The sequence below is a fragment of the Oxyura jamaicensis genome, chromosome 1 (genome assembly GCF_011077185.1).
Source record: "Oxyura jamaicensis isolate SHBP4307 breed ruddy duck chromosome 1, BPBGC_Ojam_1.0, whole genome shotgun sequence".
Taxonomy (NCBI): domain Eukaryota; kingdom Metazoa; phylum Chordata; class Aves; order Anseriformes; family Anatidae; genus Oxyura; species Oxyura jamaicensis.
Genome location: NC_048893.1, coordinates 113,698,956 through 113,717,977, shown reverse-complemented (window position 1 = coordinate 113,717,977; position 19,022 = coordinate 113,698,956). Strand labels below are relative to the sequence as shown.

At 44.6% G+C, this 19,022-nt stretch overlaps 1 protein-coding gene and 1 long non-coding RNA gene across 6 annotated transcripts in view; one reads left to right on the top strand and one right to left on the bottom strand.

Annotated features, from left to right (window-relative positions):
- AGPAT3 (1-acylglycerol-3-phosphate O-acyltransferase 3) overlaps positions 1-19,022 on the bottom strand; it is a 92,396-nt gene that overhangs the window by 56,311 nt on the left and 17,063 nt on the right. For 2 of the 5 annotated variants that reach the window (XR_004747715.1, XR_004747718.1), the window contains exon 1: positions 5,446-5,833. The exons of 1 other annotated variant lie outside the window; for it this stretch is intronic. The gene's annotated coding sequence lies outside the window, so the exon portion shown is untranslated. Of the gene's footprint in view, positions 1-1,869; positions 1,887-5,445; positions 5,837-19,022 lie in introns of those variants that run through there. 2 more of the 5 variants (XR_004747717.1, XM_035315927.1) reach the window with 2 other exon arrangements.
- Positions 12,578-16,223, top strand: LOC118160875. Its single transcript, XR_004747720.1, has 3 exons — positions 12,578-13,001; positions 14,552-14,908; positions 15,697-16,223. It is a non-coding gene; the product is annotated as an uncharacterized LOC118160875 (long non-coding RNA).

Sequence of the window (19,022 nt, the reverse complement as noted above, 5' to 3'; positions counted from 1 at the left end):
AAGGTACGAGGGGTTTAAAACACTTCATGTGCAGTGTTGTTGTTCTGCCCATCCAATGCATAACTGAACTGTAAATCTTGCCATGGCCGCTACAGGTGGCTTAAGGAGACTGAGAAGAGAGGAGCTAGACTCATTAAAGAAACTGAAACTATGAGATGACAGAGAAAATACCGATCATTGTGTTGGCTGTAAATCCTTCTACAAGGCATGCTTTATAAGTAAGGCAGACTACTGACCTATATGGACCAACAACAGATGCTCTCCCATTTCAAGACAGAAATTAGACTTCTGAAGCAAACAAGGCATTTAATTTTCCAGTGTAACCTGCAACCAAACCCTTCAGTTCTGAGCTTCTCTGTAAAACAGAGAACAGATAAGCAAAGTGAAGCAAATGAATGCATCCATGGCCTCTTAATTCTGCAAACTTCTCTGTTTATCGACCACAAGCGAGCTTGTGTACCAGCAGAAGACAAGTTACATCTAATCCTGTCTGCAGCATTCTGTGGAGCCAGGGCTCTGATAGATAAGCATCCTCCAGCATTTTCAGCTGTGACAGCTAAAACATTACTGCCCTCTTTTGTATGTCGCAGCCTTCTGCTGGGGATTACTGCTTCATAACGGGAACATGCATCTGAACCTTAGCTGCCCCAGTTCACAACTAAATGTCTTAGTTTAAACCCCTGATGAGCGTGCATTCTTGTCATGACTCTTATTTATTGAAAAACAAATATATAGCAGCTGGAAAATTATGTTGGAGTTTACCCTGATTAAAGGCCTACATAGGTGGATTTCTGCCTTCATTTCATACCCTGTCCCAAACACAGGGACCAAGAGTCCCAGCACTACATTCAGAGTTAAATGTCCAGTGTGCTGATGAGGCTGCACAAGATTTTCTCCCAGTACTCTGAAGTTTACTTTGGTGTACAGTTATTTATAGATAGCTTTCAGAGCTGTAGGTCTTTTAATGGCCTTCAATCTGGGGAAAAAGAATAAATCTCAAAACACAATTCTTCATAATGAGTCACTAATGAGAAGAAATTGATTGCTAATTTTTCTGCTCTGACCTTGCACAAGCAGACTTTCCAGGTACTCCAAATTAACCATTTTCTTACGAATTCACTATTAACTTTAATCTTAAGGAATTACCTTATGGGATTTGAGATTTCCAGTTAGTATTTGACAGAATTATCTTTACAGGCTTCCAGCTTGTAGCAGTTCTAAAAAGAAAGCCTGCATACAAAGTATTATTTATATCGGGATTAAAACTCCCTGCCACCTCTGCGTGCACCACGCACCCTGAGGCCAGCTGGCCTCTCGGGCCGGACCCTGCTCTCAGTCCCACCTGCCACACAGCCTCCCTCTGTGCCAGCACTGAGGCTAGCGTAAAGGACAGTGCCATATCCATTCAGAGAGGCCTTCCACTAAGAAAACCAGAGAGGCTGCCCTCTTCGTGGTGGGATGGACCAGTGGATTCTGGAGAGGCAGGCAGGCCGCATGGGGTGCCAGCTGGTCCCACCCGTGCCTGTGCCACAAGGGACCCCCTGTAGCTCACGTCCCCGAAGTATTCCTCACCCCAGTGCTGACACAGAGAGCTCTGTCGCCCTTTTGTGGTGCAGGGAAGTCTGTTTTCCCCATCTGTGAAGGACAAAAAACAGGCACAGCAAGGCCAAGTGACTCAGAGACCAGCCACGTAGTGGATCCCAAGACTGTAGCCTCCCAAGACCCTTATGCAGACAAACAACATCTCCTTGAGATCACCTACAGATGCCTCTTCCCTCTCCACACTAAGCACCTTTTAACTAGGGACTGCCACCAGGGTCATGAGTCAAGCAGGCCTGGCTAAAAATATTCTCAAATACTGTTCCTCACCTGCCTCACTGTTGTCCACCTGATGCTCTGCCTTGACTCTGGGGATGCTACAAGCTTCCAAGCATCTGCAAAGCACCCATGACTGTCAGCGCTAGCACCAGCAACCTGCTGGCAAGAGAGCCACATCCCAGCACTGGGCACGAACCCGCATGGCAGCTATTTTGTAGCTGATGGATCCTCCTACTCCGCTGTAGTTCTTTTGCTCCTCCTGACTAAACTAATTACATGTATTTCTGTTTATTCATAACTCAAACACAAGTGAAATTAAAAGGATATAGAACAGTAACCTACTTAAGAACTTTAATGAACATGAAGAGCAAGTTCTAGAAATAAAATGTATCCTAAAGCACTTGCAGACCTAAATAGACATTTATTCCCTGCCCAAAAGCCTTCATGTTCTGCATTAAGAAAGTAAAAGCCTTTTAAAGAGAGCTTTAAGATTTTGAACTTCTGCAGATAAGATCTGAATGGGCAATGGTGAAACTAGCCGCATTAGCTGTCATGTCTCATTCAATAGCACAGACCAGGAAAGTAAAATTAAATACACCTGTATTCTGAGAAAAGTGTTCTTCTCTGTTACGGGTGAAGTTATTTCAGTGAAGGAGATGATAATTTTGCACGCATCAGCTCCTCAGGATCTCAGGAAATCAGACACGTTCCACATATTCCTTTCCAAGCAGAAGTGGCCAATAAGACTTTGTTTTTCTTTTTCAAATGCACGTCTTCAACAGAGCTAAATGCCACAGCCTGGTGTTACCTGCTCCAGAAAAATTGGTGCCCTTGGCCTTTGAACTAGTATCTTCCCTCCACCCCCCCACCTTGTTTACCCATGGGAAGTTTTTTATTGCTATCTTTATAGTATTTCTAATTAATCATAAATACATATATAAGATTTCCAGAAGGTGGATGGAGCTTGGGCTAATTACAATCTAAAATAACAAGGTAATTTCTAACAGGATGCATTATCTTTACGCTGTCCTAGCTTGGACTTTGGACTTGGCCAAACACAGCAAAAGAGTAAACTTTTTTTTTTTATTATTAGTAAAAACAGAGGAAAATAACCCAAATAGAAGAGAACACAGCTGCAAAGATACAAAACAGGTATTTTATTAGCCACCCACGAGTGCAGCCGATGAACCCCCCAGCAGCTGACGCAGAGCCCTCTGCGGGGCCGGGGCTGCCCCACCTGCGGCAGGTGGAGAAGGCCTCACCGCAGCCCTCCCGCCGCTCACGCCAGCCCCGTGGCTGGCACAGGCAGCAGCAGGGCCCCGGCTCACCCCGGGTGAGCGTGGCTGGAGCAGGTGCCAGCTATTTTTAACGCCTAAACCGTGATTTACATCTGACCTGCTGTTAAGTTGGAAAGGGAGAAGCGGCAGCAGCAGCAGCGGCAATGGGGAGGCAGTGGCACGGCAGCGAAGGGATGGCAATGGCCAGGACGTGGTCACGGTTTGAAACACCCAGGGGGCTGCAGGAATGGCCTGCTCCCCACAGCCATGCCAGGCTGGCTTTAAAGAACCTTATTTTCATACAGGAAAGATGGTGATGCACAACCACATCACGTATGGGGAGGTGGGAGGGGAGCAATTGCCAGAAGCCTTTACAAGCAGGCCAGGCTAACATCTGTCAGGAAGGAGGGCCGACACCTCCTGGGCCCCCTCTGACTCCCTGTGCTGAAAGCTAGCAGCTGTTACACACCTGCAAGATGCCAAAAAGCCTCGACCCTTCCTCCCTGAGCATCATCCCGCGCACAGCCCCTCTGGCAGCAGCAGTAGCAGCAGCATGCAACTGCTCTGGCTAATCTCAATGCTTCTGGACACTGAAATGTATGCGCCGTTTGTAAATAAAGGAATGTGAGGCTGAATTAATAAATTCTGAAGTCCTACCTGGCAGGACGCTGAAGCAATAGTCTAACCTTCAACTAATTTAAATACATTAATTGATTCACCAGTTTGTTCTCAGAACACAGACCTTTAAAGGCTATTCAAAATGTACTCAGAGGCAAACTATGTGAAAGGAATCGTGTCTGCAGCAGATCTGCAAACTGAGAATTACTTCAAAATCCATTTCAAGTATATCATTCTCCTGCTCTGGAAAATCTCAGCTTCTAAGATTAGAGATCTTTTGGAAGATTATTCATCCCCTCATCTCACACTTAAAAGGAGGCCAGAATTCAGACCGTATCTGAAGCTATTCAGTACAAGCAGCTTTCCTATCAAGGGACCATCTTTTCAGTGAGATCTATTACGTATCTCAGTGTTTGAGATATTTAGTATCTTTTTTCCATAAACACAAGAGCTGAGCAGTCTTCTAATCTCTGAGATTATAAATGCCCATATTCTACAGCTACAGTAATAAAACTAACTTCTCGTGCCGTTACCCACACCAAGTCTCTTCTTCAGCATCTGGTCTATTCCCACATTGCAATCTTAAATCAAACCAAGATAAACCATTCTCTAAGATCAGCTGACTTGTCTCTCCCTCAAAAATCACTGCAGCCAAAATGATTCTGAGCAGATACGAAGCATCTTGTTAAATAGCCAAAAGGTCTCTTTTAAAGAAAAAAAAAAAAAAAAAGCAGACGTCAATGCATGTGGATATTTTTAGCACCTGAGTTGTTCTATATTTACTCCTTTGTCTCTCACTGGAGAGAAAAAGAGAAAAAAAAAGCACTGATGAAGCACTACCAGGAAACATTCTACTGGAAAGCCTGCTTTATGAATCTTAGCTTGATGAGCACTGCAACATGCATGTCACACCACCCATTCAACCATACTTGCCTCAGGGTTACGAGTATACACAGAATAACATTTTCTCAGTTACAAAGAGGTGCTTAAAAAAACAAACATAAAACTCCTGAGCCTAATCCTTTTGTCATTCTCTTTTGGTGCAACACCTTAGTCTTGTGCTTAAGAACTGCTAACTTGAAGTATTTTGAATGGTGTAAGCCATGAGCCTGCCCTCCACAGAAAATCTCAACAAACCTTCTGGGATAGCTATTAAAAGCAAAATGAAAGCACCACCTCCAACTCTGGGACACACCATACTTCATCAAAACCTCAAGTCAGCAGCGAGAGCAGCATCTTGGGCAATATTCAAGCAATAAAAGATTACTTCTCTCTTTCTTTTTCTGTTTCCTTATAGTTGTCACTTTCTTGCCCACAAGACTCAGGTCCCATTACCTCCAAAGTGTTTATTCTACCCCAATATCATCATGCCTCTGCTCTTATGCAAATTAGCTAAAATTTGTTTTCAAGGGCAGGATACAGATTATCAAAGGCGTGGGTTATTTGTGTTGGAAAGAGATACTTCTGATAGACAGAAAAAGCAGACGGTGTCAGGGAAGCTATTCCTAGTTGTAGTAAGCTTTCATTAAAAGAGAAAAATGAAGACAGGGTCTTATATCATCAAAAAATCAGTTAATATATTTTGAGGCTAATAGCATTTCAATTTCCTGCTCTAGAAAGGTAGCTGTTACCCAGCCAGTTATTTCAGAAGTTTGACTTATGCTAGATCTCTTAACATATCGTAACAGGAAAACTTTGGGTGTTAGGGGAAAGACCATGATAAAATACTTACCCCTGTATATAAACTTCAGACTTCTCTCTTCTCTGACCTTGAAGGACACAGTCTTCTTTCCAGATAACCCCTAGCTACAAGTGGCATACTTATCTCATCACTCAGCCATACCCTCCAAGTTTTTTTTCCAACTATATACCTATGTATCTCCAGCTCTCTAATCCCAAAATAAACAAAAGACAGTAAGGGACTCCATAGCATGAAACTGATCCAGAAATGTCTCACTGCACACACTGATAACAAATGAATAAGTTCAGTCAGAGTCAGGTTATTACTGAATTGATGCAGTGCAAATCACTGCAGTTTGCACCTTGCCACAAGGTTTCAAAAATCCATACTTCTACAGTATAGGACTTTACAAGTATATGTGTCTCATTACATCAACAGCAGACTGACCCTTGAATATTTGCCTTCGAAGACCTTGCACTGCATCACTATTGCACTATGGAAGCCAGCAAGACTTCAGTTTAAATTTACACAATTTTAAAACAAGCTGCTCTGAAGGTTTTTAACTGAACAAACCCACCTAACTGTACTACCCAGTTTTAACTGCCTTTTTTTTCCCCCCTCCTCCAATGCTTAAAATGTTTCCCATTCAGCTGTGGTTTAATTTTTAGTCTCTTGGAGAAAACAAAAAAGAAATAGCCAGGTCTAATTCAAGAATCCTCTCCTCTTAACCATATAAAATTCATCCAAAAAAAAAGGAAAAAAAAGGAAATTCTCTTACTATTGCCAGTTTCTCTTTTACTATCAAAGAACAGTTTATCATTGTAAAGTACCCCAAAACAAGGCAACAGAAGCATCCAAGATTGTAGAAACAAAGAAAAAAACAACAAACCACAACCAACCCAAACCCATGTCCCATAATCAACACAAAGTTTGGGTTTGCTGAGGAGTACAGCAGTGGAAGAAGGGATAACAAATTTATTCCTATTTCCTGGATTAGAACCCACTGAGCGCACGTTGCAATTCTTTCCCATACAATTCGTCTACCTTTTGTGAACTGAATAATCCCCTTTTCAAAATGGATTCAATTCCAGAGTAAGCATGGCAAGAAAAGTTTGTTCAGAAACATGCATTTTGAGTAAGTTTTTTTTTTTCCTTCTTCTCTCTCACATTTAGCACTCTTCCCTTCTGCTATATTATTTAATGTCCACATTAAGCTGTTTTGTGGCTTTTGTTAGTACTCTGGTGCCAAAATGACCACATATAACCTGTGAAACCACCTGTATAACCACTGACAGGCAGTAACATGCAGCTAGGTATAACCCATTTGTAATTACAGACACAGAGTCTCTCACGTACCCTTCTCAGCACTAGAGCCCTCCAACGTGCCTCTCCAAGCAGAGCCCTGCAGACACCCTAAAGATACGAGCTGATTCCTTAACAAGAGCCAGGGACACGGACTCACAAGGACACATCCAAAGAACTGGGTGGGGGTCACTTCCAGGATAGCAGTGCTGCAGTCCCAAGAATCGTCTCCAGCACATGGGCTACAAAAATAGCTTCTTTCAGAAGACTTAAGACTGCAACAAGACCTCCAGCACCTGCCCCTAGTATGACAAGCTGGAAAAAGCAGCAAGGAAAGCCCAGCAAGACCATCACTGAGACCTAGCCATAGCCAGCAAAGGCACTGAGGAAGCCACAGACTCAGGTGACCTAAAACTGTACATTAATCCACTGCACTGCTCTGCTTTGAAGGGAGTACCTCTTAACTGCTGCTTATGGCACACTGACTTTGGTCACAGAATCATTTTGGTGCGCACATAACAGACTCCCTTAGGATGAAACCAAATCTGAAGATCCACTGAGCATCACCCCAGAGCCCACTGGTGACAGAGGCATCCAATGCAACGGGCAGGCCGCACCTCCCCAAAGTCCTCCAGTGTCTCCCAAGCAGTCGGCAGGAAACTCTGACAGCCTTATGCAATACCTGGAAGTACCTGCTGATAAACAAAGGGCTTTGGTGTGCCCTTTGCACTTTTCTACGTAGGGTACTTTTGTGTTCAACTTTAACTGCCAGCTCTCAACTCTTCATAAACCACTTCATCTTTCACCGAGGCCTCTCTTGCCTCAGTACCATTTCTCTTTCCTCAACACCTGCCCTCCCTCTTCTCTAGCATTCTTCACCACTGCTGAATGCTGCCACTTAGTTTTATTTTGTATGTGCTCTTTCCAAACGTCCTTTCCTACGGCAAAATCAACCCCTTCATCTTCACAGAAGACCCAGGAAGGTGACACCTGGAGTCACATGGAAACAGCACTGCTCATCGTGCTATGCTGAAAGGGGGCCAAGGCACCTCCAGTGCCAAGAGGTGGCCAACTAACCAAGGAGCAAGATTGCTGATTTGGGAGTGCAAAGGGTCTGGTAAACAGTGGCACAGATCAAGGGGATGAAGGTTGCCTTCTTAAAGGCCATGGGGGTAACATGTCAGGCATACCCTTGCTACAGACATTTTCAAACAGATCTTTGGGCACATCATCAACTCAACCTCCAAACAAAGGGATGTGCCTGCACTGGGGCCAGGGTCAGCACGCAGGAGATTCTGTAAAAACAGCACAGCCTGTCATCACTATGCTTCCCCTTCCCAGACCCTGCAGGTAACTTCTACAGGGAAAAATCAACATGCCGGCAACAGACAACAACTTTTGTCCTTTCTCCCCCATGGCCAGCATCAACAACCCCCTGCATTAACATCTCTGATTCCAACCCAGATGAGTGCATTGTTTTTCTATACCCATTGCTAGGGAAGAAGGATGTGTGCACAAGAGTTCAAACAGAATTACAGTGCACTGATCTTGCATCTGCTAAGAGTCAAAACAAACATCAGCAGTCTGACTGGGAAGGCTGTCATGCCTTTAAAAGCAATTCCACAAGGGCAAAAGATTGTTGTTGCTCATGGCATAGCAAGCAGCTAAACCAGAAAGCATCAGTCCACTCCTTGCCCTGCACAGAAGCCTTGCTCAGTCCTGGTGACCAAGCACACTGCATGTTCTGCTAACACAGCTCTTCCAGGGCTTCCCACAAGGACCCTCACATTTGGCCACCTACCTTCCCATCAGAGCGGGGTATGTGCTGATAATGGGGCAGAGGCACTACACACAGCAGTGCTTTCAATTTCATCTGTGGCTGACGGTGACTGTAATTTGGGCTGTTTCCAATTCTTTGGAATGTAAGGCAAGGAGTGGGTCCTGTAGTGGTCAAGCACAGTAACACACTTCCCTTCACTCTGCTCCCTCTTTCATATTTCAAGAGGTGTGAAAACTTGAAAACCATTCACTACATTTGGTGATCAAGGGTGAGCAGCAGTGCTCCAGTCCAACTCCTGATGCTTCCCCAGTGATGATGCTCCTGCAGACGTCTCCCAGGGTCCCTGGAAGCTCAGCATGGAAGGAGTTGCAGGAAGAGGATGAAAGGGCCTGAGAAAAGACTCACCCACTTTCTCAGTGCCACGATGGCACAGCAGCCACCTGTGATTCAGAGGAAATTGGAAGTAGGCACTTTTTGCAGGAGTAGGACCAGGAAACATGTTCTACCTCAACAAGGCAAGATACGAGGCCACGGCCCGGAAATCCTGTTCCATGGTCTGAGGCCTGCAGGACTGCCAAGGGGCTCCCCTGCTGCTTACCTAGTGGTGGCTCTGAGCCAGGCAGCGGGTTGGAATCAACACGCACGCTGCCTGGCGATCCACGGAGAGCAAAGGCCCAGGTTATCTTGTTGACACCACCCACATCACTGTGCTAAGCTAAAAGGTTTGGAAGACAGCCTTGGACTACACCCAGACCGGACCCGCTCACCCCACATCAGCTCACCACTGGTAGTAGGAACTGAAGGTCATGCTATTTTACAGATGACAGTCCCTCTTTTGCGCAAGGTCTGGGCTGCTAATGTTTCATTTGGTGACAGGAGAGGTGCGGTGCCATCTCATGGCAGAAAGCCTTGACCTTCCATACTCAAAGGCTCTGTGCCCACTGCTGATCGTTTCATGCCTTGAGGGCAGCAGCATCCTGCTAGACCAAACCTGCCCACCAGGGCCAGAGACAAAGCAGCGACAAAACTTCTGAGAAAAGTTAGTACTTTTGCTTTGTTCCCCAAACTACAGAATGTCCTGCAGGGGGAGAGTTTGGTCATTTGGTCGTGCTCCTTAGGTAGCTGGTGGTGAAAAACACCGATCTCAGAGTCAAGAAGAGATTAAGGCAGCAGGCTGAATGGGTGACTCAAGTGAGCAGGAACAGAAATTAACTTTGATCCCACAAGAGGCTTACACAGGCACTAGTGGCAAGGAAATGATGTGCTAGCACCTTTCCTGTGAATGAGGGCAGATGACAATTTGACACTTCCTGGAGGAACAGTCCAAGGAGCAGAGGTTAGTGGGTCAGTTTTTCTTCAGAGACCTCTGCAGCACACGCACAGGGAGGGCCGTGAGCCTGGGGAGCAGGCTAACCCGAATGCAAAGAAAACTAAGGAGACAAACCCCATAAAACTGAAGCTTGATCTACTGGCCTGCTCCTGCTGCACTGCACGGTTGACCAATGCAGATACAGTTGGCCACAACTCCTCTGGCAAAGAGATTGTCTCCCTGTGCAGAAGAATCCACAGACAGCAGCTCGAAAACCCAGGCCAAAGCCCAGCACCACACTGTTGGGAAGAGGGTTTTTTTTCTGCTAAAAAGGCACTGTGAGTACTATGTACAGTTCTGTTCTTTTGGGCTTGGTTGTCTTAATAAACTTTTGAGGTGCCTGCTGGAAAGGTGCCTTTTCAATCCTCCTTTCCCCACAAGGTGTATGTTTGTTTTTATAGTTATAGTCACTACAACTACTAGAGAAGTCAGAGACTAGGAGGTGTATTTGAACAACCGATAAGGGCAGAAAAGCAAACTACACAGTCCTTTCGACTTCCAGTTTGAGCAATATCCTGAATTTGAACATTTTCACATGGGCATATTTTCCACTTCATCCTCCAAACATTACATTCAAAAAGCCAGAGGTCATCGAACACTGAGCAAGTATTAATCAGCCTCTCAGAATCTGAAGCCCTCTCTGATCTCATGGGCTCAGGGTAAACTGCTGTAGAAGCCTATTTTCCCCCCTTTTCCCCCTATTTATTTGTTCTTTGCTGGACTTTGTGCTGATTTGCAGGTTATACAGAGAGTTTAATGCAAGGGTATGGCTTTACTTTTGCATGCACCCGGCCAAGCAATGCTGCCACTGTTACTTGAGGCAATACTCTACTGCCAGACCCACGCTGCTAAAAGAAAGGCCAGAAGGCCAAGCAAAGCTGACCGCTCCATATTCACCAAAAAAATTACACCGATCTTTAACATTATTTCTAGAGACAGGTAGAATTTTTCAGTAATTACTTGTTCTATTTCTGTGCTTTCCCTGTTCCCGCACTAGATGCTCACCCTGACAATCCCAACCAAAACCATTATCAGCCACTAAAATCTGAGATACCAGGTCTCTCTCACACACACAACTTATCCCCACCTAGAGGTAAATCCTCTGGTGGACCTTGGTATTGGCTCCCCAAAGAGAGAAGAAAAAAAGGGAGAGAAGGGAATCAAAATGTAAATTCAGGGAATGGACTAGGCAGATCTGGCAAGCTGCTTGAAAGAGGGGACAGAAATGTTCTATCTCCAATGAGGATAACAGGGCCCTCATAAATGCTGAGGGAAAATCCTGACCAGAGCTATAGACTAAAACTTTTGCACCATGCACTCCTGTTTATGTTTGGACAACGCTCTGAGGCCTGGGGAAAGAACTGATTTGAACACAGCTCCAATCACTGGGCTGATGAATCAGCTCACCAGTGTACACTCTCCTTAGGGAAAGCAGAGAGAATTGGCAGAGGACAGCGCTGCAGAAGATACCAATATTATGAAACAGCTGCTGAATTTGATGCAGGAGCAGACCATCACATTAAAAACATTTTGGTGCAGTTTTCTTGGCTGTAATTGTCAGCCCCAACCAAGCACATCCTACAGCCCATAAGGAACAAACGCATTCCCTTAGAAATCCAGCCACAGGCACTTCCCTTCCAACCCCAATGTGCTGGAACAGCAAAACCCAAGGCTTATGATACTGTACATGCAAGGAGCAATGAGACACAAAACACGGCAAAGATAAAGGAAAATCCATTAAAAAATCTTTCAAGGATAGTATCAGTGGTGCATCCAAAAGCATTGAGCTTATGACATTTTTACAGCTGTATTTCATGAAACCTGCGCTAGTTTGAGAATATTTTTTGCAGCAACTTATAGTCCACTGGCCTAAAGGCTGCACTGTTAGCTTCACTCTGTAACTTTCGTATGGTCATAGGCAAAATAAATACTTAAAGTGTTTTTTATTAAGTTGTTTTTATAAAAACCTTAAAAAGCCCTTGGACCAAAACAGCACAGCAGAGCTCCCCATAGGAACCCTACACAGCTCAACTCCTGCCTCTTCAATCGTTGCAGAGGTTACTGCACCTCTTCTGCTATGCAAGGTTTTCACCTCCTCCTTTCCTCCCCTCCCCTAAGACAATCTCAAGCAACTGAAAAGCAGCAAGACTGCAGCATCAAGCCTTGCCATGAGGTGCTTTCCCTACAGTCCTCCAGGCTGCCATTCACCTTAAAACCAAAACCAACAAACACTGCTCATGAAACACTGAGGTCAAGGGAACGGCACGCAAGTCACCACCCACAGCACCTGTAGGAAAAAACAACCCTTACAAAACAAGTTCTTTTCTCATTGACAAAGATACTGGAATGAGTTTAAGGATCCTGACACCACCAGTCTCTGCCAGTTAGCTGATTTCCAAGACATATCAAGTGCCATTTCTCTGTTGAGACACGGAGAGGCTCGTTTGGGAGACGGATGGCTCCAAACTGATGGCTTCATCGGTGACCCTAAGACACTCTGGGAGCCAGTGCTGCCTTTCAGCATACTGCCACGTGGCTCTTCTCACCAACAGCGGGCACAATACTAGCAAGACACAGACGTAAGTACATAGGAGCAGCACGAGACAGCAATTTCCCAGGCAGTGATGGCTGCAGAGAAAGCAAAGCAGAGGAGAACTCTCACATCCACGTGCTCCTGTGCCAAGCTGCCCCGGACCAGCAGCAGCTCTGCCAAGATGACCTCCAGCACAAGGCAGCTGTGCTCCCACCAGCAGCCGCCCTTGCCCTGTGCAGCTATCTCTTCCTATCAGGCCACGCTCATTTCCATATCCAAATACCTCTCCAGGAGAGGCTGCTGCAGATAAGGGCATCCAAAAGCAGCAGTTTCATTTCTTCCTCCACCCAGATCAGCTGGGAAGCCACAGCACTGAACAGGCAGAGCGAGCAAGCTGTGTGATCATGCAGATGTGTGCTGCAGCTTAAATAACTTCATGACTCTGAATTGTGCCACCAAGCAATGGCTCTGCTTCGCTGCCTGACAGCAACTCCAAAACGGGAAATGCAAAGGACAGAAGAATCACAGGAACCAGGATCTGGGCTCACAGTTGCAATAATCTGCTGTCCTTGGAAAAGCTTCCTGGAGAGTGGATCCCAGAGCACTGATAGACCAAACAGCAGGTAAGTGAAGAGCCTATAGCTTGCTAATCTTGCAAGAACAAGCTGCCATGCCAGTGCGTTGATTCAAAGAGGGGTAGGCTGAAGCCATCAGGTGTATGTGTTCTGGATTATTTTACTCTAACGAAAAATTTTATGCAAATCCTTGCCTGCACAGAAGTATTTACACAGAACAAGCCCTTATCTAAAATACATTATCAATACTTCACATGAAAATTTGCCACCACTACTAAAAGAAACCTGCACAAGCCGAATTCTTTATTCATCACACAAGATAAAGCTTCCAGGTATTCTTGCCTGTAAAATGTCTGATAAATATGCCCTGTTCTCTAATTGGTTTTTATTGCTTACAAAGATTTGATCAGCATCCTCCTGCCCCTCCAGCTAAGTCACAGATCAGTTAAATTAAACCCATAATAAAAGGTACAGGCCAGCTCCAGCTTTGAAGAACCGTATTACCAAGTCCCTTTAACAGGACAGAGAAGTATTATGGGGCAAAAACACATTGCACACTTTTGTTCAGCCAAACAATATTTTGCCACTTGTCTCCTCACCTGTGACATTTCCAATGGCAGTAACGTCCCACCTCTAGGACTGATGTATTCTTCAAGCATCAAAGCAAAAAGCTACATAAGGAAAAATTATAACCACGAACGTACATATGCTCCAGGAGCTTTTCACAAAATACAGTCTGTTCCAAACAATTTGAGACTTCAAGGAACAAGTGTGGGTTTTTATTCCTATGCCAGACTGACAGATCCCTTCCTTTCTTTGAAAGAGAAAGAAAACATAAAACAATAAAACTGACCTCATTTCTGTCAGCTGAGACGCGAGGCTCTAACCTCAATGCAAACAGTACACCATCTGACCTTTTAATTTTTCCTAATGCCTCACATGTGTCCCATACTAAAGTTTTTAGTTATTTCTTCTTTTTCTCCATGCAGCAGAAAAGAGCTTTCAGTTTGTGAGAAAGATGATGCTTCAGTCGCTCCCAGTGGGCCTCTTCTTTATTGTTCAGCTCGATCACTGGAGCTGTAACAATATCATTGTATCTGTAACAGTATTTATCTAATACTGTTACAGATATTGCATTTATTGGGCCAGTACTGCTTTCTCCTACTGGCAACCAGAGACTCGCTCACTATACCTGTCATTACAGAAATCTAATGAGATACAAGCAGCTATCTTTTATTGCATCTCTGGACACCTGCTCTGAAAGAGTTTTCTGTTTCCACACATTGTTATTTGAATATGAGTGACCTCTCAAAGAGGAGCAGCATTTTTCCCCAGAACAGGCAGACGGCTAAAATGAAGGCAGGAAGAAAGCACTCGCTTTCCTCAAGCATCTTCCAGCATTCCTTTGTGAATTGAAAAATCAACAGCTTCCATGACTTATTTCACGCCCTGCAAGTTATAAAAGACTTCAAGCAAGTGGGTCCTTACTGTTGGAGTCTGAATAAATCTAATGCACTCAGTCTGTCCATCAAGGTTTTTAATAATACCAGGTTTCATGAATCAACGCTAGTGATTTTTTCCCACTGTTTTTCTCCCAGGTGACTGAAAGGATTACTTTCCCCACAAATGCTTTGTTTCGACAGCCACCTCAAAGAGCAAAAAGGCAGGTTTTTTATTTCTAAATACCAAGGGGCTGAAAAGAAAGGGAGGGCACTATGTACGTATTAAATTCCCTAGGCTGGAAAGCCTCGTGATTCGGGATCGTTATTTCCTCCAAAGCTAGTCTTAAAGCAAACCCATCTTAGTAGTCTCTCAGTACTTTCTCAGGGGCTTTCGAACTGGCCAGTCCCTCCACCCAAAAAGTATAAAAATTAGGCCCTGGGGAAACAGTGAAGAGGAAAATACCCACATCTTCAGAAGCTGGGACAGTCCTTGAGCAAAGGGAAGCAAAGCAGGTAAGGGAATTCTGTAAGAGAGACAGGAGAAGAAATGGAAGCAGCAAAAGACGTAGAAGATGCAAGATGATGGTCAGGAATCATGGGGAAGAATGGGAAAAAGAAACAGGGCCTGGGTATAAAGAAGGCTTGATGTAAACAGGGCAGGGGACCATCATGCATCTATCTGCATTGCCATGCCCAGTTCTGTCTTCAGGAGTTCAAGGATAATGTTGACAGGCTGAAAGGTGCGAATAGAGCTTCACAAACAACAGCAGCCATCAGAAAACAAGCCTTCACCGGAAGACCCAACAATAACAGCTGTTTCAAGGAAGGGGAAAAAAATAGAAAAACAAAGCAAACTTTATCACAGTTTGAGTCCCCACACAGAAACAAGTTTCATGGCAGATAAAACACAGCTGCTGTGCCTAGAGCTTGGTCGATGAGAGCCATCAGTTTCTGCATGAAAGTAAAAACTTGAATTATATGCCACGTACACCAGAGATCACCAGCTGCTGGAACAACAAACAAGGGCCAGGATAGTCTTCATGACTAACCATTTTGAAATCAAGTCTAGATGCTTCTCATGGAGGCAAGTCATAACTGAAGTACGGATTTATAAGACATGGGGTTAACCTTGGGACAGTTCTTTTATATCTACCTTTGGCTTGTGACCAAAGACTCAAGGTGAGAGATGGAGGTGGGACAGGAAAAGATGGAGAAAGTGCAGAAGATACAGGGAGAAACAAAAAAGTATCAGCCAAAAAGAGAAACCAAGAGGATATATATAATCATCTTACTTCTTTTAGTTGAACAGGCATGGAAGGAAGGAAATAAACTGGACAAGAGAAACCAGCTCTGTGCAGGAGACTGGGCTGCAGACAGAGCAAGGAGGAGTCAAGGTGATGTTTGTTTCAGATCACTCTTTCAAGGGGGATTTTTTTTCAAGCATGCAGTTCCCAGCAGCAGAGAACCCAGGTCCAGCTGGGTGGCACCCATGTGGCACAGTGACTGCCCTTAAATGACCCAGGTGGTGCACGATGCCAGATGACAGCAAGCCAGGAAATGCCAAACCTAAAATACCCCGTCACACTTACACACAGCCTACTCCTGCAGATGACAAATCCTTATAACCTGTGATCCCCTGGCCAAATGAAATGTGTAAGCAGGTGCCCTTTTAAAGCCCCTATATTCCTCCACACGCTGCCTTGATCAATACAGCCGTTGTTTATTTACTCCGCTGTTCTGAGCTACGTGACAAGGCACAGCAGCGAAACTCTACCTGGACATCGGCTCCGTGGGGGATTGGATGCGTGCGGACGGTGTGATCTATGCAAAAGGAAAGGAGACACCAGCACACGAGGTATCAGTGTACAAAAGCAGAGGAAGCACGGGACTACCCACCTGAAGTCTTTCTCTTGGCTTCTCCCAGCAAGAGCTGTGGGGTCAAGTGACAGTAACCACATCAAACAGGCTTGCCGCGTAATGGCATAAAGACCTGAACCTCAGAGTCAGGGGCAGCTAAGCAGCCAAACCATAGAAAGCAAATCAAAATGTACTGACTGATTCATTAGCCATGGAAGCTTTAAAGCAAGTTGTTTTGTCTTGCTTACAGCTCTATCAGTGAAAGCAATCAGGCTCTGAACACGGTAAGAAAGTTGATTTACTGCAGCAGAGAGAGCTCTCACCTTTGCCAGGCACTGTACGGTAGGTAATGCGCTGGGGGAGGCAGTAAGAGATCACTTCTCTTATCAGATCTCAGTTTACTCCTACCTTTGCTCTAAAAATCACATCCAAAAAAAAAAAAAAAAGACACCACAAATTTTTTAAGTGGGTAAACACTACAAGAAAGCATACACTGTAACTGAGCACTGTCATTAGGGGAAAAAAGGCAGAATGCACACATAGCATCATACATGTACACAAGAAGTCATGGTCAAAAGCCCAAAGTTTGAGGGAAAATCAGATTTCTAGAAGTCTTAAGAAAGAAGAAATGCTTTATTTTTTGGAAAACCTCCGTTTGCTTTTCACCTACATTCCTGTTTCATCCGTACAGTCTCTTCTACGCTGAAACTCCACCACCACCACCACCCATTTGAAGGCATGTTTTTCTCCCCTCCATTGTTTCCTCCTCCAGTCCCCCACAGTCTCTCTACAGCTGGTGCAATACTGCCCCGGATCAGCTCAGGGACCTGCACCAAGATGCCCCAAGCAGCATTCACTCCAGAGATATCAGGAGAGACAAAAATGACCTTAACTTATAGATATAGTCAAATGACTCCAGATGACTCAATGAAAGTAAACACTAACGTAGTTTACTCATGCCCCATGCAGAAAAGCTTTTACCTGTTAAACAGCATATTCATAAAAAAAACTAATTTGTTCTTTCTCCTGTATGTGCTTTCCTCTGCTTCCAATCATTCTCCTCCTTGGAGCTCCGTTATTCTTGTTAAAAAGAGTAGTCCTATTTTTTTCCATCTATCTACTGTTTTTCAGATTAATTTCACAGCATGCCTTTTTTTTTTTTTTAATTTTAAAATCAAAGAAAAAAAGACAGCAACATTTGACTGTACAGAACTAATATTGTCCAAATAAGTCATTAAAAAAAAAAATCTTTCTCCATACAGAATGCTTAAACACAACGGATAAAGTTGAATGAGGAAAATGAACAGTGTAATCTTGAGGAACCAGACACTTCTTTTTGAAGTTGACTGATGGGAGGACCACAGTAAGGCAGCCTCCCTTCATGCTCAATGCAAAGCGGTCATGGTATAAAAATGTAAAAACAAAAAGCAAAAAACACTGATGTGAGATGTCTCTCTACATCCACAGCACTTACTTATTTCTATATACTATGGAAGGAGAAAACTATCTCCTTATTATCACCACAGGAAACAAATTCATACATGAAGACATTTCCTAAGCGTTGGAGAGATTAAAAAAAAAAGTTTGCTGTTCCAAGAGCATGGAATCTATGAAGTGACAAAGCAATATAAGTAAAGGTTAAAAGAATTGCTGACACATGGAAAATAAAATTCCACATTGATAAAGCATCCTTGTAAGTGTAGTGCATTCAGCCATAAATGGATTAAGCTCTCTGATGGTTGTACAGATGGACTTGTAGAAGATACTTAGAAGCCTTAAGCTAGTGAACTACTGCTTTCCCTTTGCAAGTTCCCAGCTTCTCCTTACCCCCAAGCCTAATAATCACTCTGAAATATCAAATCACCACCCCCTGTTAACAGAAATAAGGTTGCTCCACTCCACACGTAAGAGGCAGCACGTTCAGCTACTAAGCTGACAGACTTAGGCTTTCAGAGGTGTCCATGAGGAGCGCTGCGTGCTGCCCAACAAGCTGCAGGCACCGCGGATGGCTCCTCAAGACAACAGTGACCCGAGGAACCACTCGCCTTAAAGGCCAGGCCACAGCCTCCTCCAGGAGCAGCCTCCCATCTTCACCTACACTTGAACCTGAGGGAACAGCAGTGACCCAGCCTAGCACCTGGTGGCCGGAGGGACTGCTGGCTCCAAGTTTACACATTGTTCTTCATCTTTTGAAGACCTAGACGATGCTATGCTCCTCAGGGTCTCACCAGCTGGTGAGATGCTTGCACACCCTGCTACTGGCAGACATGTCCAACTGCACGTGCCGCTGTCATGTCAAGCGATTAGGAAGGCATTGCTAAACCAGCTGGACCCAGCCTGCATTGGTTCTAACCACGTCCAGAGAGGAACAGCAATTATTTACCAACACTTATTTGCATAACACCACTCTCTTCAGAATTCGATACAGGACATCCTTCAGAGATCCAGCCGCAATCTCACATGGCTTAAAATATCAATACCATTTGGAAAAGCCACATAACCAGGGTAGAGTGCACAGGTAAAGCAAACATACAAATGCCCTCTTCATCTCCTGGGTCAACCCTGGTGCTGCTGATAGAAAGAAGGATGAAACTGGGAAATACTGCCGTAACCTTCAACAAGTTTTACCGCAGGGCAGAAGTCAACATGAGCGGGTTTCTCTCTGAGCACACTTCATCCAGCAATGCGGACACAAGGAACAGCAGAGCTCTCAGCAGTGCTTTTCTCCAGGACCCACGCTTGGTTTTGGAAGCTGCCATCCTGCCCGGCC